Genomic DNA, 27,546 nt, shown 5'->3' on the forward strand with positions numbered 1-27,546 from the left:
ATTCTTTTCTGTTTTTGTTTTGGCTCCATAGATGTTGCTTTGCCGCCCAAACCAGCCTTTTCCACGGGCTACTGCTTTCCATTTTTTAATCTTTGTTGATTCTGTCTATCCATCTGGTTCTTGGCGTCCTACGTGGTCTATTTCCAACAATACTTGCATTTATTGTTGTGCAGGGGCGTTCTGATGGATTGCTTCGCGCCACCTGTCCCGCCTATCTGCACCTCGCTTCATATCATGAGATATTGACTGACCAGACTCTGGCAAGTAGTTCATTGTAAGTTCTTCTTTTCCCTGTGTTCAAGCTCTGACCCCAGATCGCTCCTGTAATCGCACAGAGGATTTTCCTTTCTCGATTCTGCTCGATAGATAAAATCAGATACATAAATTCGGTCTTATAAAAAGTCTGAAGACTGAAATATATGTTTGCTTTCGTTTCTGCTGAACAGATCGTTCATTTGATCTTTTCATAGTTCAAAAAATCACAACATTTGACAGTTGATCAAAAATATTTTTCATTGAGTAAACCATGAAGTATTTTATGCATCAGTATATTAACCACAGTTTTTGTTAAGATAAATACTAAGTGTGAAAACTACAATAACTAAGAAAATGAAAGTGACTTCTAATTTGGTCGGATAACTTAATTGTTACAGAGAAATTTAAATCAAACTTCGATTGAAACTATTTACATACATATGTAGCGCTACGTTCCGTTACCGAGTCTGGCCCTCCTCCAAAAGCTTTCAACATTTAATACGATCATTGGGCCCAGTTCTCAAGTTTCGGAATCCAAGCAGGAGCCGTGCATCCACCGAACGAAGTCCTACGTTTCATTAAGTCCTACATCTAACGTTTTGACGACCAACACGCCTTTTTCCATGTAGTTTTTCGATTAGCAACTTCTTATGTGTCTTAGCATCCTAAATTCGCGCGAGGTGCCCGGCCCACCAAAGTCGCCCCAGTCTGACAAACCTGTTGAGGGAATATCCTCGCATAGTCCTGCGAATTCCACGTTCTTCCTCCTTCTGCAGGAGCTGTCCTCTCTAACAGGACCAGAAATTCTTCTTTGGAAGATGAGAAGTCTATTCTCATCATTTTTTGTAAATTTCCTGGACTTGAAGGATAAAACAGGACTGACCAAGGTCTTGAAAAGAGTAATATTAGACCAATTAGAAAAGAGTCTGCATCTGAATTGCCTTGCCAAGCCCATAGCAACATTGGCCATTAATTGACATGAATCAGGAAAAATCTGGTTGCCCTATCGTTAATACATAAATGGAGATTAAATAAAAGACGAAATAAACAAAGAAGCAATTCTGCGTCATTTAATACTATTGCTATCAGTAATTTTTCATGACCTTAAAGGTAGTTACCATCATTTTATCTATACAGATATATTTTATTTATTAGTTTTGTTTTATCATGTGATCATTTTTAATTACCACCGGTGGTTATTATTTTATAGCTTATATCGGACCGGGGATATATATTGAAATGATGAAGTAACTCGTTTGATGGCAATTTCTTACATATGTTTTTCAATATGTTTGTCCTTTGTCTGAAATCTTACATTTTTATGTCCTGAATATGGCGGAAAAGGGGAACGTATAATCGACATCTCCCAATAATAATTTATCAGTATTTTTTTTTTTTTACTTTGCAGCTTGTTATCTCACTAATTGATCCGTCTGGAATTTATTTATAACTGTTTTTATTATTATTTATAACTGGATTTTAGATATAACGGTAAGAATAAATAATCCTAAGTTCATTGAGGAAGGGGTTTTAAGGCGTGACATTCCAAGGTGTTCAACTTAATGTCCGCTGTACCATAAAGTACTAGACCGTTGTTTTGCTAAGTGTTCGACAATGGACTTCTATAAATCACCTTGTTGAGTGGGTGGACGCTGTAGTTGTAACGAGCTGGGCAATAGAACGCACGCATTTCATACTTAACAACAAATCCATAAACGTCATTAAAGCTGACAGTATTTTAGAAAATACTATATTATTCAGAACTAAAAAACATATATTAAAATCTGTATCGTTACAACCCATGAAGGGTTAAGGGCGCTTTTTTATTTGTCAAAAAAAAACAAACAACTGTTAGGTGTGATAGAATGTATCAATCCAGTAATGATATAAAAAAACAAGGAGAAAGATCCAAATAAGAAAGAAAATAAAAATACTTAAGTCTGTTTACATATCTGAAAACATTAATTGTACAGTGAATTTTAAAACAGACACCACAAATCTTAACCAACATTATGCAGAGATTTTAAGCAAACTTAATTAATGGAAAAAGTGGATAAAACTTGATGTTAATATTTATCATTTTACCTTTAATATAAATTCTTATAACAAAGTAAATAAGAATTTTAACCAAAATAAAGTTAGAATAAATAAATTATATGGCTGACCTGAGTGTAAGGAAGGTTACAAATTATAATAATTTTAAATTGATTTGTAATTAAAAATTTGAATATTAATGTGAAGAGTGACAAAATTGGTAATTTAGACATAAGCTAAGGAAATCTTATTAATAAATTAATTAAAAATTAAAATCTGCACAACTACCACCCATGAAGGTCAGAGGTTTAATACTTTGTAAGGAAGTACTGTTATTAGACCAACGGTTGTGCTAGAAGGTGATTTGAACAGAATCACGCTCGACTACCAGATTTTTACCCAATTTATGAGGCTGGGTGGACCCCAGGAGGCTTCCAAAACTCACAGGGTTGACTCACAGCAGCATTGTAACAATTTTCTGCCCAGCCGGATTTCGAACCCGGGTGCTTCGAGCTAGTATCATCATGCCTTACCACAGTGCCACCGCGCTCCCATTCAAAACCAAAATTAAAATAATTTTTGACACTTTTCATTTTCTTATTGTTTTCACAATGGTGGCAAACCTCAAAGTCAGGTTTTAAAATTAAAAGGGAATAAATCTATTTGATCAAACGGCTGCAATTTTATTTTTACATATATTAACAGCTTATATATTTTTTCACTTAACCTTTTATAATTTTTGAACTCATATTTTTTTTTTTTTTTTTAGATAACCATTTCAATTCAATTTAATGTGTTTCTTCATCAGAGAGCAACTAAATTTGATAGAATTCCTTTATATCAGTTATTACTTTCTAAAGCCATCGTCATAAAATTGTGTTAAAAGCTCATAAGCTTAAAGTCTTTAAAATAAACATTGTAAAATAAATACAACTCGGGAGAAACAGATCATAAATTTGCTTATCTGGACCATTAGGATATTTTTATTTCGGAAAAAAGAAGATATCAATTTTTATAATTGTGGGTAGAATCTGTCGTGCCATCAGTAGTGAAATATGTTTGTAATTTTAAAGATTATTTTGAATGTCATAACGGAAAGTGGCGATTTAAACATTCATCTAACCTTGAAGTCAGTGACATATTAATAAAATAGAAGGTGTGATTTCGGTATAATAATCTATCTGATCGACAAGCAGACTTTTTTTTTTACGTAGTCTGGGTATGACGCATATTGTACATTCTTTTCTTTTAAGTGTTAGATTTCAAGTTTATTTTCCTTTTAAAGAAACTTTATATATCTACATTTGTCTGCATTAATAAATAAGTCGCATGCCTTCAATCGTTGACTGAAATAAAAAAAAAAAGTATAACATGATTTTTTTTTTTAACTAACAGCAGAAAGTATATTTCTTCAAGTTTGCCGTGTAAAGGGATAAAGTCCGATCATTTTGTTCAGGTTCGCCTGGTATTGCTTTTGTCTTCCAACTATATACCGAATGCGCCCGCCGTTAGACTAGAGTAAGAACATTGTTGGTCAAATTCTATAATCTTGAGAAAAAATGATGAAAAAACTCGGGCTTTTGTAGTCAGTTTTTTTATTTTTTATTTTTATTAACTAATATTATTTATTTTATTTCTTAAATTGCCTTGTTTTACCTGTCCTACAATATAATGTACTCAATAAATTCCAAAAAAGGATCATAGACCTCTGCAAATAATGCTGAAATAGATAAGTCCAGATTAATTCATGATATCCAGTTCCTATTTTTGTGTTCATTCCACTACAAATCCACAACTATTCTCTGTTTCGTAATTTCGATTGTATAGATACGTCTGTTACTAACACTATTCGGTGACAGAAGTTACATATATACGAAGAGAAACATTAAAGTATTTTTTAAGTTTCAAAGTTTTTTATCTCGTTTCAGGAAAAAATTGTACTAAAACCACAATTTTATATATAATATTTTCACTTTCTTGAGACTGGTTATAATTGTTAAAATAAATTGATTTGTATCCAATTTGAGTTTCAAAATACTCATTATTAATTCTTTAAAAGTCCAACGTTTTGGCCAATTCAGCCTTACTTAAGGACAATCTGAAATATAAATTTACACCTCACATTCAATAATTTAAAAACTTTTTGGAGGGTATTCTGGCCAGGTCATTAATTTCAGTCATATTACTGTATTATGTCAATTTCCCATTAAAAATTAAAACTTTTAATTACAGATTGTAAAGTTAATGCCATAATCACTTTCTTATCTATGATAATATAGTTAATAGTCAATCTGCAATTAAAAGTTTAATTTTTAATGAATAATTGCAATAATAGGGTAATTTGACTGAAATTAATGACCTGATGACGAGACCTACTAATGTAAAATGTCATTAGAGTGCTACCAATGGATAGTTTCTCTACACGCCTATAAGACTCTATTTTAACTAAGATGAAATTTACTGAATGTATTATATAATATACAGTTGTAAATTTCAATAAAGATTTTCCTTGAGGATTTCTGAATTTGCCGAAACGTTGGACTTGTAAAGAATTAATAATGAGTATTTTGTAACTCAAATTGGATACAAATCATTTTATTTTAACAATTATAACCAGTCTCAAGAAAGTCCAGCTCTATTATAAAGTACAGTGTTATTTTTAGTCGACAAAATATAATTATGCATTACTAAAAAAATTTTATATTACTATGTTCTCTTTCAAATTCATTCAAAAGATTATATATATTTTTTATTTATTTAATGTAATTTACAACTGTACAAAATAATAAATACAATACTTAAATATGTGGAATGTTTCATTTACACATGAAAATGTTGGGAAGGAACCACCAATTGGTTTAAATTAGAAGGTCCCGTGGCCATTTTCTTTTCAGACGCCTCGGAGGATTATCAGGCATTTTTAAGGATAAGGGATTAAGAACTAATGGGTTAAAGATTATATTAAATCAAAATAATCGCAAGTTTTACTGAAGTTTTCTTTCACGGAACTGGCCAGATTTGGCGAGGTTAAGCCTAGGATATCTGTTTCCCGTGGTCGTTTGCCGAGTCGAATGCCCTACCAGTTCCATACAGAGGTACAAGTACCAGTATTAAAGATTCCTGTCAAGCCAAAGACAATCCCGATGTAGGTCAGCTTTGCGGAAGCTCAGAGAAATTGGGTTAAGGTTTACATGTACAAGCAATAAACAAATAGCCAATGGGAGTCGGAAAGTCATACCAACGTTTTCAATAAATGATTATTTTAAAGAAAATAAAACGAGTTTTCAATTTGTTTCAACATCTCATGATAAAAATTTAGGATAAAAATTAAAAACACAATGGTTCTTTATCAATATTTTGTCTTCTTCTTGGACGTTTCAGGGACCCCGTGTCTCTCCTTTAAGTCAAAATCAATACACTATATATCAAAATTCAAATTAACCACTTTAACGATATTTTTTGGTTAATAACTAAAACAGAGAGGTTGTTACATTGTTAACTACGTTGCGAAAATTTGAATTTATTTTTTTTTTTTTATATAAAAACAAAAATATTCTGTTTAAAACATTCAACCATCGAAAGATTAATCGCGAAGATTCACTTCGACAACATTTCGAAAAGAAACCAGCAAATCAAGAATCTTTAATTAATTAATATCAATTATATGTTTCCATTTTAAGATTTATATCGGTATTTGTATTTAATAATTGCTTACTCTAGGGAAGCAGAGTGGTTCAGTGGGTAATACACTGTGCTAATAAATCCAAGAACTCGGGTACGGATCTGGTTGTAGAAAATAATTATTTAGTTAATGTAGCTGTGAGACAACCCTGTAGGTTCCAGGATCCCTCTCAGCCTCTTAAAGTGGTACCCTTAATTGAGGAAAAATCGGTCGGTTGACCGTTATCGTGAACAAATTACCTCCTTGCTAAACCGTTGTTCAAGAAGTACAATCTCCTGACCCATTTATGGCTTGTTGCGATACTGAGATTCATTTTCATTACTTTAGGAACATAGAATTCAAAGTACAGTCTTGAAGCTTAACATATTAAAATAACAGCAAACCACGCAGATACAGCCTACACCAACTTTTTGTCTTTTTGGGATATTAAATATCTTTTAAATGTTAGGATGTCAATAAAAAGTATTTTGTGAATCCAAAATAAGATAGAAGCACGCAGTAAATTATCGATCTAAATACTGCTTTACAACCTTTATTTTAAGTATCCACTACATTATCCTAAGCTGGGCCAGTTTTTGAGGACAAACAAAATACCATACAGACATTAAGTTTAGAAAAAAATATTTGAATGAAAATAAAAAAAAAAATCATTCCATTTCAAGGTTAAGCCGAACTTAATATTGGGACATTGTTGAATATTTTAAAGCAGACATTTGAGGAGGTAGGAGAAAATGGAGAATAAATCGTAAAAAATAGTTTTTTATACTTATAAATTGATTATGAAAAGTATCTCCATTAATTCTTTTTGTTGATCTTACTTTACTATTATTTAAAAAAAAGGAAACCATATATTTACAATCCCAAAAAATATAAATTTAATAATCATTATTTAGGCTTGGAAATAAATTAAAAAAAGTATTTTACAGGAGGGTACGAAAAAAAATTTTTAAATGTACGTAAATAAATAAAATTTAAATAAAAAAACCACCAGATATACATATACACCTACCTATATGTATGTATTCAATTACTTATTTCATCAGGGGGGTACGAAAAGAAAGAAAACTTAAAAATTTATTGGTCCGTTTTTTCTACTCAATGTGTTGTTTTTTTTTACCTAAAACCATTTGAATATTTTCTTAGGTGAAAATGAACTGAAACTAAGGCATATAATCTACTGAGCTTTGTTAAAATGAAAATACATAAAATAGTAGCTAATTACAATATTACAAGTATATGTTTTTAATTAATATTTACAAAACAGTAAAAATCCATTAAAATGTAAATACCAAAAACAATGGAATTCAAAACTAGTTTTAGAATAAAAAAGAATACTTATTTACAATGCTCAGTGCAGTTATAGATCCTATTAGATCTCCGATAATGTGACTTAATTATTTTTGAGACCCCAGAAATCAAATAATTATGAATACTGTCTTCAATACTATACTATCTTCAAAATTTAACATTCTTCTAGCGTTCCCTGAATTCTGAACAGTGAATTATTCTCAGAAACGTCTTGTCCAAAGCGAGAAGTGAAAGTTACGATTCCACTTCTTTAGTTTTCACTGTCTTTAATTTTCCGCTCTTTTTTAAATTATATTTCTTAAAAACTGAATATCTTTCTTGTAACATTAGTGAATAAATAACTTTTAAAAAATCTACATGAGAACCAGAAGAAATACTTACAAAACAGGTCCAGTTGTTTATAATTTTCCAAATAAGGACACATGCTATGTTATAAAAACAGTTGTAAGATTGGAATGGCTTAAGATGTCCTAATAAAATTTTCTCAAGATAATCTTGAGACCATAAGGAAGAGCTTTAGATATTTTTCCGAAAAAAGAGTCAATAGACTCATGAGTCCTTTTCCAACCACCACCTCAATTGTTTCTATATGTTATTTAATTACTATACGTTTTAACTTGGCCAAAATCATTTACTTAAAGCTCCTTTACTTTTCATATATAGCATAAATTTCAGAGAAAAAATAAAGCATATTTTAATACAACTCAAAATGAATACATCTCATGATAAATTACGTATGCCTTTATTTCGTAAGTAACAAAAAAAAAAATTACAAAAAATAGAAAATGTTTTCGCAATTCATTTTACTTATAATCATCTTAATATAAAAGAGAAAAACTATTTAAAATACACTAAATTCGAATAAGGATAACACATAGCATTGAATCCCTCAACTGGCGGAAAACTATTCACTACTCAACGTTTATTAACTGTTTATTCAGGAATTATCTGGGCAGTTACTTCTCAAAGATTCCAGTCATAAGATTGATAAAATGCAGCATACACAGCTTAGGAAAGCTATATAATATAACATATTTTAAGAGCTGATTAGCAGAAACGACCTTATCTACTAAAAACAACACTTTTTTTATACTCTGAAAATGAATTTTTTCAAACCATTTCGAAACTGGTTATTTTCTAAATCTAGCGTTATTGTACATAAGCAGCGTAAGGAGAACCAATAGTACTAATATTTGCTTTGAAGACTTTGTCGTTTTTGAGATATAGTGATAAATATTCAGTGATGTCTGTTCAGTGTATCAGTTCTTTTATATGTCATTATGTTACGGTAACTGACAAAATGAAAACTTGCGGGAAATCGTATTGCTGTACGAAAGATGCGAGCGAAGGGTGGTCTCCTCACAATATAAACATATGCTTAACAGTAATATAAGCATCATTAGCGTCACTTGTGGCCAATTGTAATAACAATTTCCAGCGTTTTGTAGCCAAGAAGAGAGAGAGAAATTATGTTCTTTCTTCTGTTGATTTCAAAGTTATATTGCGCGCTTAACTTCAGGAAGTGGTTCCCTGACTAGGGACGGGAGCCAAGAGAGAGGAGAATGGTGAGAGAGAACATGCCGCCATACCACATACCTGCGAGAGTTAACTCTACATTTTCCTTCTTACTCAACAGAATCATGATCTTCATACACATCAAATCATCAATATTTGTTATCTTCAATGGCCTCAATTAAAAATTGTAAAATTAACCTTCCCATGTTTTCTATTGGCTACCAACTTATAACCATGTAAATTATACAATAGATTCTAGAAATGATTTCTCTTGTCCACTCTCTATAACCATGTAAATTTTTCTATAGATTCTTTTCTTTCACTTTGATTCAATTTTCATTCAATTAAATTTCATCCATACAGTTCACACATAATTACCCAACCAACACATTCTAAAGTGAAGTTGCTTCTACGTTTAAGTTGAAGGTGAACTTCATATATTAGCTCCAATAAAAATTACAAAATAAAGAAATAATTTTTTATAACCCGGTTGGAGTACGAATTTTTCAAAATCCAGGTTTATCCCACATCTATGGCGTACGGGAAACACCATTAATAATTTCTTGATTTGAAGCCAATTTCCTTTACCGCTCCGAAAGACATTTCATTAAAATAAATTACCAATTAAACAAAGCTAGTTACAAACAAATTCGATCAACCAAAACTAAAACATTTGCAAAAAGAATGCTTATAGCAACAGAAGAAAAATGGAAAACTATGTTTTAAAATTATTTTAAAATGCAATTAAATAACATTTTAAAAGTAGGTAAATTTGTCTTTTTTTCATTAGTTTTTGCTAATTAATTAGAAATTTCCTGGCATCATCTTTTTGCTACATTGGAGATATTAATGTAAAATGTCTAAATTTTAATGTATAAAAACAAATATGTAGATTTCCCCAGACAATTTACATATGAAAATAGACATTTTCACATATGCCTTGTTAAGAATTTTTTTTTTAAATCTAATAAAGTAGTCAGTATATTTCGATAAAATTTGATATTTATATAGTTACTACGAAAGAAATTGAATAAATTTTAACACGGTTGTAAAAGTAAACCCTTCTAGGATACCGTATTCAGTATATAAATTATCAGAAATTAGTATCTTGCTGTAAAAATCATAACTGCTGTCCTCAGGCATGCGAGTGGGTACGATGGCCTTTACAAGATATCTTCAGGGTGGAGGAGAAGGGAGAGGCAGAAAACGAATAAAGATGTCCTACAGGAAAACTAGATAGGACTACTTTATCCGGATTACGGACAGCTTAGTTGGGATTGGTGGAGTACAAGTGGCAAGGATTAGTGAAAGACCAACAGATAGGATTCATTATCCCTTAGGTGTTATCGATAATTTATGTTTGAAATTATAATATATTGTGTAGGATATTACAGTTTATTTATTTGTTGGCCCAACATAGCATGGAAGTGAATTCCTGATTTAACTGCTTGAATGTTAAGTTTGGTAATTTTGATGTTAGCATGACTTGTGACAAGGTTAGATTTATAATTATTTTGAAGGAATGAATTATCTAATAAATATTTCAAAATTAGCAGAAATGTAGAACTACAATACCAAAATTATAATAAGTATTGTTGAAATCAAGAGTGTGTTTTTCTACTATTAAGCCTTACCCTTTATTTTTGGTTGGAATATAAAAAAAAATTCTTTGGATATTGCGTTTTTATTTATTTTTTTTATTATATTTTTATAAAAGCTGATTAATAGTTAAATCCTTTTATTTCTTTAAAATGATAAAATAAATAAATGGAATATGGTCCGGGTGCGGTCAAATAAAACTCAAATAGTAATAACTATTTTAATTGAGCCGAAGTTTTGCCCCACTTCGCAGGGCTAAAAAGATATAAACACTTAACAAAGTAAAAAAGTAAATGAAAAATTAGAAGGGTATACAATGAAATGTAAAAAACAAAAGGTTATAAACAATAAATGAAAACGGAAATAACAGATAAAAAGAAGAAATTTAAAAGAAAGTACAAACTAACTAGTATTTATCTTATATAAAAATAAGAATGGAACTTTTGTAACAAACCAATTAGTTTGTATTTTCTTTTAAGTGTTTGTATCTTTTTTAGCCCTGACGAAGCCCTGCAACGTGGGGCGAAACGTTGGCTCAATTAAAATAGTTAATACTATTTTAGTTTTATTTGACCGCACACGGATCATGTTTCATTTATGATCACTCACGGTCAATCAGCGATCTTCCAGTAGAAAATAAATATATAATGTTTTTAATACACATTTTGTTCTGTCTTTGTAGACATTCTATAATTTTTATTACAATTATGTTAGGATTTTTAATCTTTCTTTATTTCCATAGACACTAGGAATGTAAAAAATAGAATTTTTGATATGGTATGCTTTGGACATTTAGGGAGCCTTCAGTGTTACATGATAGTTGAATAGTTTTATTTTTAAATGTGTATGTTTTTTTCCTATTTATGATCCCTCAAAACTTTATGATAAAAGGTTAGACATTTTATTTTTTAACAAACCATACAATGACTAGAATAAAAATTAAAAAAAAAAAAAAAATAACGTTCCATTAGTTTCTCCTAAAACGTTGACCCCAGGAGTACTGACCTAGAGCAATTGGGAAGTTTAAATCCCATTATATTTAACCACTTTAAAATACCTTTGTGGTCGGTTTTTATTATTATTTTTATAAAATAAATATTTTAAAAAAAAATAAGTCTTTTATTTAACATTAAATTTCATTTTACTTACTGTAAAAATTAAATATCTGCTACATTCTGAATATATATTCCGATATCGCATTTTCCCTTAATATGGAATATCGATAATGTATAGGAAAGTTTATTAATAATAAAAGAAAAAAAAAAATAAATAATTTTTGAATATTAAATTACTACTTCATGAAAAAAACTTCTAATTATTATTATTTTTTTAGAGACTGATAGTTTAATTAATAATAATAAAAATTATCCAAATAACGTAATCCAGTATTACGCCGAGCTGAAGTTGCTCTATCCATCCTTCCGATGTCAGTATTTCCTAGCTGCCTTTCTATTCCAAGTAATTAGTACTCTGCACCTGTCCTGTATCCCTACAAAACCTTCATCCAAATTCTCAGTCCAATCCCGCACAACCAGGTCCCGTTTATCTGACATCTACCCTCCACCTCACCGAACTGCTGGATTTGACAAATCCTTTTTTACCCGTCCTGCCTTTCACTGGACTGTATTAACCCTTCCCTGGATTAAAACCCTTCTGTTTAACCACCTTTTGTTTCTTCAAAGTGAACCAATATTATAATAGTAAGGATAACATAAATATTGAACATTAGTATTTATTATTTATAAATATTGTAAGTACCTTTTTGTTTTGCTTTTTATGTATTCAGTAATTTGTTTTTATTTATTTACCAAAACATCATTGATATGTAAATATAAGTTGTAATAAAGTATGGTCACACTGTTTTTGGCCAATATATCGTGTAACCTGAAAATTGTTCTAAAAGGATCTAATCCCAGAATAATAAAATATTTTTCATTTCATTTCATAGACTCAACTTTCTATGTTAAAACATATTTCAGGTCCAATATCATCATAAACAATCTTAATTTAAGTATCACAGCCTTACGTATATTTATTAAAATATGCAGGCTATTATGCTCAATTTAATTAAACGCAGTTAAAATAAATTAGTATTTGTCACTTATGATAATAATTTCTTTTCTTCACATTTTTTTTTTTGTATTTTACTAGCATACACTTAACATACTTATTCTCTAGTGTTAATTAGTTAATGATTCTTCTGTAAATAGAAACTACAAAATACTTTTGACTCTCCTTTGAGAACTAACTCGGTGAGAACGAATTTGAAAAGAGTGATATAATTAGATTGATAATTATATCATATAATGATGTAATTAACAAGTATTGATAATTGTTAACATTGAAATTTGATTAATTAATGAGTAAATTATAAATATTATTTATTTTTCTCTTTTTTTTTTCTTTTTTGTTGATCGTACATATTTTTATTTTCCTGAATATTTTCATATTGTTTATTTCTATTTGTCCCTTTTTTATTTATTATTAATTAATAATAATGTGGTTTTAAAATAATAAACGTTCATTAGATTATTTTAAAAAGAAAAAATGAATATCTCATTTTTTAAATCAAATCCCTATAGACTTCTCTGAGAATATCCTTTTAAATAAATTTCTATTTCGGATAAGACCTTAGTACAATTAAATTAAGAAAACTCTTTTTTTCTTAAGACAATATTCGGTGTAAAGAAATGCATAAGTAGGATACACATTCATTTCAGTAGAAATAATTATGTGCTTCGATTTCTACAATATGTTAGAAAGGCCTTGAAAAATTCATATTAGTATACATGGGATACTAATTATGTAAAAGGCATGGACGTATGAATATTTAATAATCAGAAATCTAAAAATAACACTTACCCATTAAATTAAGACCAATAAAAATAATCACAATCCACTTTACACGTGTAAATCCAGAGCGAAATCGAAAGACCCACTGACATTGGAAGATGATTGGGATGTTATTAAAGTGCAACCAGCTGAAGAGAGTTACGTCACGCCGACCCTGACGACACGCAGTGTTTAGGCTTTGAAATGTTTACAAATATTCTCTCGACAAGGGTCAACGTAACCAATTACCAGGAGGTCAGAAGAAATAATCACTTCTCTCTTCTCATGCGGAGAGTGAGAGAAGAGAGAGGGAAAAGCGAGCAAAACCCACCCGCTTCGGCACATTGTTCGAAATTTAATTAATATGGCTTTGTTAGCGGCTAATTTAGGACGTTGTTGTAATAAAATTTAATGAGGTCGGTAATGGGATCATTGCAAGCCAAGGCCTTCCAGATGGTACTAACAAAAGGGAACGAAACAAATTAGTCGGCACAGCTTTACAAGGCACATCTTCCAATGCTTCGGATATTATACTAACTAGGAAATGGTTATGTAATCCGTATTGTATTTTAATATTGGAATATTATTTATATTCAACTTTAGCTGAAATAAATAAGTCTATCAACAAACAATATTTTTTGAACATTCATTTACAATACAAGATCAATATACGCCTTATAACCCACGCTGCAGTAAAAGGGTTGGTACATGTACAAATAAAACAGTTCAGGAATAATATTCAGAAAGAAATTTTTAAAAATATATATGTATATGAACTTTAGAAAAATCAATGTATCATATGATAACACAGGCTATTTTTATCAAAATAAAATCACCTTAATCAAAGACAAAACATATTCTGCGAAATAATTATTATCATTACTTTACTTTTCTATCACTATCCCTCTTCAGAACTATTTAATCTTCCATAATATGAAATTTATTCCAATTTATCGTTTTAGAACTTCAATACCTTCTCGTACTAATTCTTTAAATTAGCCTTAGTTGAAAGATTGACAGTTTCAACAGTTCTCAGATTTTAAAAAAATTTAAACTTTTTTTTAACAAAACTATGGCAGAAATATAATAGTTTACTATAGATAAATTTTAATAGAATCAATATTAAAAATACTAAGAATGACTTTGGGGTTAGAAATGTTATCTGAAAGGCTAATTTATAGTTTAAATGAAATTAGAAAGCTTATTGTTAAATATCTAGGGCGGCAGGAAAAAAGTTATAAGACTGGCGAAAAGGAAAAACGCACTGAGCAAGGGTCCCACCAAGTTCGCAATCAAGAACAGGCTATTAATTTATGCTAATCAACGGACAATTAATTTATGCGATTTTCATAATTCTCAATTAGCTTCTACGACTTTATATGCTAAATATTGTTATTTTTATTTTTAATTCTCTGGCTTTTTATTGGTATGTAATGCCACTATAATCTATATAACTACACACTCTTAGAAATGGGTGGGTCAAAAATCGATATGGAAATTTTTTACGCTCGCAATTCTTCCCCTCATTGTTCTTATTCCATGTATAAGTAAATAATGGTCTGTCATGTCATCCAGAATAATGTAGAAAAAGATACTATTTACTTTGAAAAAAGAATATTATAAGAATTGTTTATAAAAAAAACTTGTTTTTTCATAAATTAATAGAAAGTTGAATTGCATTAGCATTTCAATCACTAAATAGAATTACTAATAATTTAATTTTTATTGTTTTAACCTGCTATTGTATTTAAAAAAAGAAAGAGTCATTAAATATTAAAACATATATAAATGAGTGTGTCTGAGTATGTGTTTAAATTTACTTAATATCTTAAGATCTTTTGTTATCTAATATTACTTAAAAGATGGAGTATCACAAAATCATGGAGAGTTTATTCACTATTCACGAACCAGGCTCGATAACCATCCTCTTTATGGTTATTAACATGCAATCACTCGGGCTAAATAAAATTGCTGAGTGTGGAATGACAAGCTGAGCAGTTAACTAAAGAGCTCTTCATTAAAATATTTTGGAAAGAAGTGAGGACTCCTTTCGAGACCTTACATCGTTGGTTCTAAAGGAATCAAATATAAATTACTATATGTGTTGAAACTATTATAAAAGCAGTTAGCAGTTCAAATTATTCTAACAATCATATCTTTAGTACATGATTAGGATTCTTTTCTCATTCAATTTTAATATTTGAGGCAATCAGTCGTAAAACACTTCATCTGATATTTATTGGAAATAGTTTTTGCCTTTACTGGATTTATTACATTTTTAAGAAATTTATATTAATAAAGAAATATGCTGGTACTCAGTACCATCCTGGTTTAGAGTCGAACATTATAATTAATAAACATTTTAACATTTTTTGTTTTTTTTTCATTTACCATGTTTTATGACCGAGTGTCCCATTTATTAACATATTGCTAAACTAGATTTTGTTCACTTCAGGTTTCTTAGATTTTTTTTTTTATTAAATTTTAACTGTGGATATTTAAAAAAGAAAATCCAAATTATTGAGATTATATATTCACAAAAAAAAAATAAATAAATAAAATTTAAAAAAAATACGAATAAGAAATGTAGTTGAACCTTAGAATGTTGTTTTTTTACATAGTTTTTACACAAATATATTTTTGAATTTAAAATGAAAACCAATAAAATTAGGAGTAACAAATAAATAAATAGTAGCTGAAAAAAAAAGGAATTTAAGCCTCTTCCTAATTTAATGTATCTATCTACACCAGTAAGACACCCCTAACTATATACTTACTATTATAACTACCATATAAATAAACAAATATCAACTCACACTTATCGCCGTTTCCAGTTTTGAATATTAATAGTAAAAACAATTTCAAGTACACAACGTCCTTCTTACTACTTCCTCTTCTTCTTTCCTCAACTCGCATTTTCCTGTTCCACTTTTTATTTACTTTTTTTTTATGAACCGAGATCTTAATTTAACCGGTATTTTAGTTTCTCCTTGGTATGGCGATATGATACGTAATAACCCCCTGAAATAATGGATTTATTATGCCTTAACAGTTATACATTAGGGAATCAGTCTGTTTGTTTTTTTAGGTTTATTTTTTTAAAAACTACTATTGTATTGTTGGTATTGTTTTTTAAAGATAAAATACAACTTTTTTGGAGAAGGAGGAAAACAATTATTACCATCACTTATTCTTTTTTTTAGGACAAATTTACTAAAGTAACTAATGGTTTACTTAAATAGCCACAATAATATGCGGGTTTACTAGTTTGAACTAGGTAATTTTTTCTACAAATTTATGTATACTTACACATTTTTTACTACTCTTGATAATTATAATGATTGTTTTACTCAGCAAATATATTTCAGTATAAATAATTCTTATTTTTTTTTTTTTTTTTGGAAATATTAAGTTGTTTGTAAATACTATTATCGATACATTATAGAAATGTGAAAAAAAAATAGAAACAATATAATATATTTATGATATTGCATACATAATATACATATGAAAAATAAAATATGGTCCCCAAATAGCGATTTGAACAACGATCGTCTTTTTTGTAAAGCTGCTTGTCAAGTGATTATTTCCTGTATATTATAACAGTAAGAAATAAAAGCTTAATTAAATTTCTCATATCATTATATCAAATTTTATAATTTTTTTTATATATTAAAATAATTCCGCTGAAAACCAATAATTATATGAAAAAACCCATAATTATGGAGTGAAAAAAAATCTTTAAATTTAAGATATCAATCTAAGCCCTTAAACGTATTAAATTTACAAAAAGTCAAAACCGAGACCTCATTTCTTACTGTATGGAAAATAACATAAATATTTTTCTATTAAAATAAACGTTTAATTAATTTATGATTATTCATTGAAAATAATCAATTACAATAACAATGATTCTATAGATTAGGTGCTTAGGAGATAATAATAATAAAGACCTAACGAACCCGAAGGTTCGATGCCGATACCACCAATCGCTCTCTACATACATCCATCCAGTGATGCCCCTCCATCCCAATTCTACTAAATCAGTTTCAACGCAATCCTCCCATCTACGTTTCGGTTCAGTGTTTATTGATATTTTAGGGATCCGCCCATTGCTAAGCCTTAAAACTTTACACGCCCGTTTTAGACACCGCAATGCTATAACTTGAATTATATTTCCCGGGAGTAGATCCCTTAATTCAGTGTTGTGTAGCCTTTTAAATTCTCCCGCTAATTGATCCTTTTTCGGTCCGAATATTTTACGTAATACTTTATTTTCAAAAACCTTAAGGCGCAGATCATCCTTTAGTATAACAGGCCAGGTTTCGCATCCATAAAGTGATTGAGTGAACGATTCCTTCTATTTACAGAACTCCAGATATGTTTTGATGGAACAGAAAATCAGAGCGTTGAGCGATTAGCCCATCATAAAGCGATAAGATTGTGCCAGACAATACTCCATTCATGGAACGCCTTTGTCACCGGGGATATCCGGGTTGCATCACTTCCCATCTCCCCCACCTTCTCTTTATATGCATTTTTCGACCGGAAATCGAATCGAGTGGATATAAAAGTGATCAGTGAATGTTCAAAATGCGCTTGTTATAAACCTATAATAAATACATACACACCATTTCTGTGGAGATATGGCAAGCCTATAACAATTGTAAGCAATTGTAGTTTAATTTTCGAAAATACATAGGTATTAAAAATAAATTATATTCTCATAAGTTTGGTAATCAATAACATTCCAGTTGTAATGGTTGTTAAGAATTCTGAATGAATGTGCATATACAAAAATAATTAAAATTGATAAATTGTATTTTTTTTTTATATTGATATTATTTATTAACGATGAAATAGCCGAACTACATTATTCTATATTATAACTATCAACATCGTGCTATTTAAAAAGATGGTCGATCGTATTGTTTTCATGGATTCAGGAGATGTTCATAAAATTATTGGACTGTGGCGATTAAAAAATAAAAAAAAGATCACAGAATCTTGTCTTCACGAGATGAAGTTTACCATTTGTTTTAATATTACTTAAATGACAATATTTATCAGCATTCTATCATTGAACCATTTGAGAATAAAACACCGCCTTTGTATTTAAGGTCGTCTTACCACTCTCTCTCGCATATGAAATACGTTTTGATAATTTAAAATTAAAAACGTATAATATAAAAACAGTATAAAAGCAAAATGGCGGCCGTGCACACTATGGCACTTCTAAAAGCCTTAATCTCTCAAGTTGCAAGAAAAACCAAAATGGCATATGCAGATTATAATATAAGAAGTGGTTACCTAGCCATTCGATGGGTGGTGGGGTAAACAAAATAAAAATTAAATGACGTCCGGGCACACTCAGCCCCTGGTGACGGTCACGTGACTTAAAAGTGGACGATCATCTGATGGTTCACATCTGAAATGATTGTGTGAGTGATTATGTTGAACCTAAATCCCCCGCCAGGGGGATCACGTGACCAAATACTAGCCTCTGATTGGCTGCCTAATAATCACGTGACTGACCACGTGAGTGGTTAAGGGTAGGTCGAAGTCAAAATTTAAATTCAAATCCCCCCATAGGTCACGTGACCAGTGGTTAAGGTAGGTTCGAGGCTAGGGTCCAAAGTCCAAGGATACGTAAGTTGTTAAGGTAGGGTCCAAAGTCCAAAAACGATCATTGAGGTGGGCCAGAATCGGCTTTATTACCCTACTATCGATATGAAATATCAAACAAGCAGATATAATAATATTAATAATAATTAAAAATTATTATTTCAAATAAAAATAATAAACAGATTCTACTTATCAAAATATGTAAATGATTATGCAGTAATGACTGTGTCGATGACATTATTGAAAGCTTTCACTTTCAGACGCTAGACTTCATACTTCATGACACACATCCATTAATTTATAAAATGATCAGAACACAGATGCTTGTAAAAAGTTTATAAAGAAGTTCGATAAGGAATCTGAATAGAACCATCTAGATAATATTTTTCTAAACAATAAAAAATATTTTAACTAGTTCATCCCTGGGAAATTTCAGATAAATTTGAGTTTCGTGTCACATTTAAATATATTAGTTGTTCAACAAAACTTAAACTACTTACATACAAGAATACTTTTACACATGATTTAATACATCTATTTTATTTTATTATTATATACATATATTTTAACCTAAAAGCCTTTACAACGATGTGTGACAAATCGTCAACATTGGCACTTGCTGTGTTGTAGCTTAGTTATAATACAGTGTACTATTATAGTAGTATACATACAGTGTGGCTTACATAATAAATACATTTGTTTAATAATAATGATGTTTGAATAAATAGTTTAAATGTTGAAATCACAAACGAACAGCAATTAAAACGTTAAAAAGGAAATATACCATGTGGGGCAGTTCTCACAATTTCAACTTAGTTATAAAAACCCTTTTATGACTACATCAGTTCAATACTCCCGGTTTACAACCATGGAAAGTATTGTTAACGCACTGTATAATATTGCATATCTTATACAGAGCTGGCAAATAATCCTTAACTCTACTTTATTCCAAATTCCTCGAAACTTCCTTCAATAGACCTATTAACTGATATCCCTCATCTCTAATTCTAACATGTCGTCACTATCTCGTATTTGTAAGTAAATACTATTTGTCCTAGAAATAAAAATCATACCATTCTGGATTCTAGAAGCGAGTTATCAGAGGATACTCTAGGAGGCACGTTGCATATAACCGGATAGTAGTAGAACATAATACGGCGTCATCTCTCTTCATATAAAGAAGTAATAAAATTTATCTTAAACTACTTTGTTGTTTGTATTCTGCAATTCTAAGAATAGCCGTGTGGGCGGAAATTTGTGGTTTATCTAGGAATGAATAAATTTCAAGGCTTTAAAAAACTGACCCAGGTATCAAAGATTACACTTCACAACAATAAATTTTTAAAAAAATTACTTTTAGGTTTTTTAAAGGAAATAGAACACTACAGAAGAAATAGAACAAGTTTGAACCGCAATCATTTAACCGCTAATAAGCGATTCTCAAGACAAGGAAACGTCTAATCACAGCTGTCTCTTTGCCTACAGCTTCCAGAAAAAAAGAAAGTAAAAAATCCAGAATCCTATATTCTTTGTTTATTGTTTGAGTTGCGTTTAATTTTACAGTATATCTCAGTTTAATAATTAATTACTCATTAAGGTCAATAATTAATAGTCCCATAGCTTTAGTGGAAAGTCACTTATACTTTTTAAAAAATTAAACCGAAAACATCTTGAACTAAAAAATGTCCCAGTATTGACTAAACGTTTGTAGGTAACTTAGAATATAAATAATATCGAATTATATCATTATTGTTTGAATTATTCTTTCAAGATAGACTTTACAAAATTAGCATAGGTTTCTGGAATGTTAATGTCAATATAATTAACTTGGATCGTTCCTATACATATCCAAATAATTCATTTATTTCATATTTTATTCATTTTGAAGCTGTCAGTTCCAGAAAAAAAAATAAGGATCCTATATTCTTTGATTATTGTTTGGGTTGCTTTTAATTAGCTAGTAATATCTTAGTTAATACTTATATTATAGTAAATACTTAGAATTGATAATTTATTGAGGTCAAATAGTCCCACAGCTTTAGTGGAAAACCACTCCATATTTAAAAAAAATAAACCTAAAAGTTAGTAGGTAATTATAAATAGGTAAATATAAATAATAACAAATTATATCATTATTATTTGAATTATTATATCAAGATACACTTTACAAAATTAGCATAGGTTTGGGGAATGTTAATGTCACTATAACCAACTTTGATCGTTCCTATAAATATCCAAATAAGTTTCCGTTCTTACATAAAATACATACTAAAGTAACAATTTTTCTACATTTATAGACAAAAAGTATATACCTCAATTATTGATGGGTTTAAAAGGGATAGATTTTATGGTATTTTTTTCTCTGACATAAAAACCCTTGGGATAGTTATATTCCTCCTTTTATAAGGCATTGTCAGTGAATCAAAATACTCTAAAAATATTTAATAATTGTGAAATGATACTTTCAGAAAAGTAATTATTCCTTTTTTAAATTTTTAATTCATATTGTTTTTTTTTTTCAGTTTTATATTCAATTCATGAAATATTATATGTATAAATAATAACCCATAATTTTGAACAGATCAAGAGTAGAGCACGATAATATAAGAAATTGCAAAAATTACATATATATTTTTTTAAATATGGCTACTAGGGCGCATTGGTAAGAAGAACCCTTGGGCACATGTCAAATTTGATTCGACCCATGGCACAAAATAAGTTTCTTTGAAATAGACGTTCCCATACCCATAGATCCTATTATTACCAAAGTATTAATTTTTGAAAAAAAATAAAGACAACTCATTTCGGAAAAGACTCTATAACGAAATGATGAAATAACTATTATATCATATCGTGCAGAATTCCCCCCCCCCCCACCACAATAATACTTTGCTTTCACCTTTGCTTTCAATAGGACGTCGTTATCCCAGTACAAGGTCGGACTCCCACTTGCATCTGAAATGATCCGCTGCATTCCTATTATTACCTCCTCACTAAAGATGAATAGCAGTTAATTGTCATACTAATGGCAAAGCTTAATTTAAAAAAAAAAATTATATTAAACTTTGTCAATTAGCATGCTCACTTCCGCAATCTTACTTCTAGAATGCACTGATCGAACATCCAATATCTGTAAATTAGGTTATTTTGTTATTGATTGGTATTTTTGCATATGCCTAAATAGCTGATGTGCCTTGAAATTATGTTTAACCCGGAAAACTTTTAATGAGGGAACAACACTCAACAGTACCCACTAAAAAATAAAAAAAAAAAATAAAAAAAAAATACGATACGATACGATATTATAAGATGTATTACTTATATCTTATAATAATTTTAATAATATTTGAGAGATTATATAATGATTTTATCAATAAAATAAATATATTAATTGATCTTATAATTGAACTATGAAAGCACTTTTTTTTTCTCCCTATAGTTACATGAAAATGACAGTAAAAAAAATATTACGAATGAGTTTATAATAGACTAATGCAAATAAAGAGTAGGTACAAAATATGGTCATGAGAACTAAAAAATGATTTTGATAGGATGAACAATTTTATTTTATTGCACCGAGCTTATACATTTTTTTGCAATTTAACCTCGATTGTCTATAACATTATCGGTGATAAAATCAATGTCTTCATTATGATTTCTTTTACATTTTTTTTTTTTACTTTTCTCCGGTTTTAAATTTTTATTTTTATTTTTTTTTCACAATATTTATTACTAGTGTACATAGGTGAGTTTGCTAAGCGACCTGTTAAGTGGCGACTTAATAAAATCATTTACAATTTTTTTTCCGAATTGCTTTGCCAATTTACTATTTATTATTTTTTTTATATCATTGAATGAACCATGGGGTTCATTCCTACAATGCCTAAAAATTGTAAAATAAACATAATGGGCAACTTCTTGTTTTTCTTGCCTAACATATGTGTTTATCAAGAGTATCAAAATTTACATAAGCGTTATTATTCTACAGTATCCTGTAAATACCTTTTTTTTTTTTAGTCTTTTATTTATTTATTTATTCAGCCTTACCAATTTCAACGATGTATAATAGGAGAAAAATAAAAATTTTGGAATAAAACATAAACAGTAAATTTCACAATGAAAATAAAGAATGAACAGAGGGAAGGCTTGTTCTATTTCGTTATATTTAAGGTTTGCATGGACATGTCCAGTTATGTTTCGCGTTCATGAGATTTTTGCTATTTTTGCCAATTCAGAATAGCAAAACACTATGAGCTATCAATTAATAAATCAATGGTCATAGTTTCTAGTCACTTTTAAAAATATTCTAAAAAAATTTTTTGTGACAGTTTTTCAAAAATTTGTGTTTTTGATGTACCATTTATTAAAACAACAAGAAATTATCTAGTCCAACGTGTTTGAAAAATGTATCAATTTCACTGCAGAGGCCAAGGTTACAAAAATTTACTATTGTATGGTTACTATTATATGATTTACGTATGGTTACTATTATATGATTTACTATTTTTGTGATTAGTAATGATTTCCATAAATAAAAAATAAGTTAAACATTTTTTATAGTTTCTCAAATATGCAAAGTTCACAAGACAGACATAATACTAATCTAGAAACAAAGGTGAATAAACAGTAAATATATACGGCAATATTTGATTTTCATTTGAGCGTAATGTGTAGATGAATATAATTTGTCAACAAACATTAATTTTAAAAATACAAGATTTAGAAAATGAATATTAAATGACTTACATTACGTCCAAGTGTTTCAAAAAACATATATCTTTTAGTCCGAACTCTATAGCGGTTGGTAAGAGAAGATATACTTTGTTTACCAAGAATTTATTTAAACTATGCAAATTTTTAATAATATGCAAAGAATAACTGGAAAGGAATAGACGGGAAGCGAAAAAGGATATGAATATTCATCTATGTAAACACGAGATTTACATATTTATTCACTGTCTCTCAAGTTCAAAGAAAGTGATGTAATAGTACAGAGGTTCGTAACAGTCAGGGAACGTACTCCTCAAGGTCTGGGCTTCAGGAGACCAGCGCGTGCTTCCACCTGGCCGTTGCCTTTCAATTTCTTTTATTTACTTAAAAGCAATCGATATCAAGACATCCAAATGAGAAAAAAAAAATTATTTATTTGTAGAAGCTGTCCATTTGTTTTAACGTCCAATTAGTAATGAATTTTAGGCAGAACTGGTTACAAAGCAGCAGGTGGAGATTAGTTTCGCGAGTTTAAGACGAATTAAAAATAAACACATATAATACAATATAATGTAAATTGTATATATATAATGTATTGCATTATATTATTATGTATTCTGTAACCATATAAAAAATAAAGAGGTTTGAAAAAAACATTACATAGCATGTATTTGCAAAAATTTCTCGCGTTACGAAACTAAATGGAGTTCATTTTCGGTTTAAGCACATCAAAAAACATAAATATCACATAAAACCATCAAATCCAATTTTTAGTAGTAGACCTGTATACTTATTAGATCCTTTCCATTTATTTATCGATTTAAAAATTATCTGTATAGAAAAAAATAAATTAAATAGTAATAAATTAGGAATACTCAAGAAGTATAAAGAAGGATAATATGACAAGAAAAAAGATAGATATACATATAGACGAATTTAAATGACTGAAGTCATAAGAAAATTGTTGATTGAGGAAGATCCTCATCACATTTTGAATAGAAATTCAATATGCTGCCATCTAAATGCAAACACATAAAACAGTAGTCTCTTTAGTCATCTTGGCCTGTACAGGTTCAAGAGTGAACACAATATCAAGAGCCACATCATTTCCTGGCAAAGATCAATCATTTAGGAAGAGTGAGTAGTTTCACACCACACCAAGGTGAGGTGGCAGAGGCAGAATGAGAGAGAAAGAAGAGTATAATAGAAGAACAAGTCTTCAAGTTCCATCAAAAACTTCAAGATCAACCAAAACGTCAATAGCTTACTAATCAACCACCAAATAAACTACAATACATTTCATTATTCGATGTAACCACATTTCAATCAATATACTAAATTAATTTAAATATTATTGTAACTAATGCATATTGTAAACCCTTTTCGTAAAACTTACATATAATTAATTGCTTTACAACTCTTTCAAGAACAGAGGTTTATTTTCACTTTGTATACCATGGATAATTTATTTCATATCCATTTTAAGTACTGTCATCCCCATTTATACCAGCGATACCATTAAATTGCAATTAATTCGGGTAATATCCCCAATGGTTGGAGTAATAGGGTAATTTTTTAACTAATATTTAAAGTTAGAATTTTTCACTATCACATTCTTGTTCCAATGTTGTACAAATTTGTACAGGTACCCTAAAAACAGATGAGGACTCCTAAGTAAATAATTTTAAAATAAAGAAATATTTGGAAAGGAGAAAAAAAAATCATTTAATATTTATATGAAATAATTTGAACTTTTCCGGTGTAGAAAATTTATATATAAAAAGAAAATTGATAGATCATAAAATGTTATAATGGATATCGAATTAGTGAATAACTAAATTAAATAATAAAAAATGAGTAAATTATGTCAATAAATCAAACTAAATCATCCTTTCTAAGTTATCTTGTTTAGTAAATAAAATAAAATAATGATAAATAAATTAAAATGAGTAAGTTAATTAAATTTGTGCGCTGGATATGAAAAACAATTTACCACTCCCCAATATAGTTTGGAAGTAGAAATGCTTGTTCCAAACTATATTTTTCATTACGTCTCTGGCGAAGAGACAAATTCATTTGCTTAGTTTATTATTTTCCTTGTTATCAACTTTTTCATTTTCAACTATTACATTATGCAAGTTTTATTTTATATCATCCCTTCTTCATATACTTATTTAATCATCTTATTGTTTTCCTTTATTAATTTGTATTTTTATGAGTGGTTAAACCACCTTATATCAATTTTATTCTTCATACATAATTCCTATTTACTCTTCTTTACTTTATTATAACCTCTATTTTCATTATTACTTTTATCTATTGATTTTATCTCTATTATTACTTTTATTCTCTATTATTTTTCATCTTGCTTCTTCCTTTTTAATTTGTTCATATCCATGTCTCTTGTAAAGTCGTATTAGGAGTATTATTCTTATACTTTTACGATATCACTACTCACCTACTATACAAATTACTAACATAATTTCTAATGTAATTTTTTTTTTTGTAAATCAATTTTCAAATTACTTTTATCATTTCACACTTATATCTTTATTTGTAGTCTTAATGGTAATTCTAAATATTGCTCTTCTTTATGCTTCCATGTTATTCATTTATCACAATTTAATTTGCTTTACAAAAATTGGATATCCATTATTACTTTCATTACTTATCTATTTTCGTATTACAGCGGTAAATTTTCTACCAAAAATTTGGAAAAGTGGAGGTTGTTTGTTCTTGTCCTCTTTATAATAAATGCTAAGAACGCCCAAGTTAAGCTAAAATACTTTATCGTTGTAAAACTAACACGTGGTATCGAAAGATAAGTCAAATTTTGAGTAATTAATTTAGATATTTTTTTACATTTATTTATATACAATGTAATAATAATATATTCCTGAAGATAGACAATGAAGGTTGTTAAATATAAACTTCGTTCCAATGAAAAATATTTTCAAACCTTTTCTTAGTTTTCAATTTTTTTTAGATTAGAATAATAAGCAGGGTTTAGGAAACATAAATTGCAGTAGGCAATTATAAAGAAAAGTATGTATTATTATAAATAATTTCTTTTTTAACTCACAAAAAATCTCTTTTCCTTAGAGAGCGATTTCTCTTTTTGTGTTGTCTTTAGATTATTCCGATACTTAAAATATATAATCAATGGTCAGATAAAACTAAATTTCTTCAATACATGATTCAAACAACATGTGTTTGGATGACAAGGTGAATACATTATAGAGATGGATTGCGGCTAGACTAACAGAATAAATAATAATCTGTCACAGACGTATCCTTGGAGTTAATAGTACAGAGCCTTACCCACTGAACAACCCCGCTCCCCTATTCTTATATTATATATAGAGTATATATTCTGTCATTGTTACAGTATATCTTATCTTGTCACAGTGTCCTTTATATTTCTACAGTATTTTTTTTTTTATTGTTTAATATTACACTCTGTTTTGTATTTATAGACAGTAGTAATAGTGAACAGAGAGCTCATTCACGCCATATTTACAAATGTTTAAATTGAATGATAACGAAATAAGAAATAGAAGAAAAAAATAATAATGATAAATAAAAAAATAAATAACAAAATTAAATATAAAGTGAAATAACACCTGTAACAAAATCAATCTTATTTGCATTCAGCCTGTGGAAGTCCGAACCGAGCTCTTCTCCATCTGTGGGGGATAGATCAGGATTCCAGGAGATCCCGGCGCTTCCTTCCAACTGCATTCGTATTAAAACCAGTAGAGGATGAGTGAGGTTTTATTTATGTTACTACTATTATTATTAATCTTTTTTTCTTAATAAAGTACTATCTTAATACTTGTTCTTATTATAATATCATATATTCTCCTAATTGGTTTTTGTTCTGTGTATCTTTGAAGAAAGCCTGTAAATATAGGCCGATATCCCGGTATATGATATAAAACTAATTAGATATATATCAACTCAAAATTTAAACTTGTTAATATATA

The 27,546-nt window shown here is 29.1% G+C and overlaps 1 protein-coding gene across 4 annotated transcripts in view; it reads right to left on the minus strand.

Annotated features, from left to right (window-relative positions):
• LOC106690163 (sodium-independent sulfate anion transporter) overlaps positions 1-27,546 on the minus strand; it is a 190,514-nt gene that overhangs the window by 22,535 nt on the left and 140,433 nt on the right. The window lies entirely within an intron of this gene.

The sequence above is a fragment of the Halyomorpha halys genome, unplaced genomic scaffold (assembly GCF_000696795.3).
Source record: "Halyomorpha halys isolate HHAL.00 unplaced genomic scaffold, Hhal_1.1 Scaffold1598.1, whole genome shotgun sequence".
In the NCBI taxonomy this organism is placed as follows: domain Eukaryota; kingdom Metazoa; phylum Arthropoda; class Insecta; order Hemiptera; family Pentatomidae; genus Halyomorpha; species Halyomorpha halys.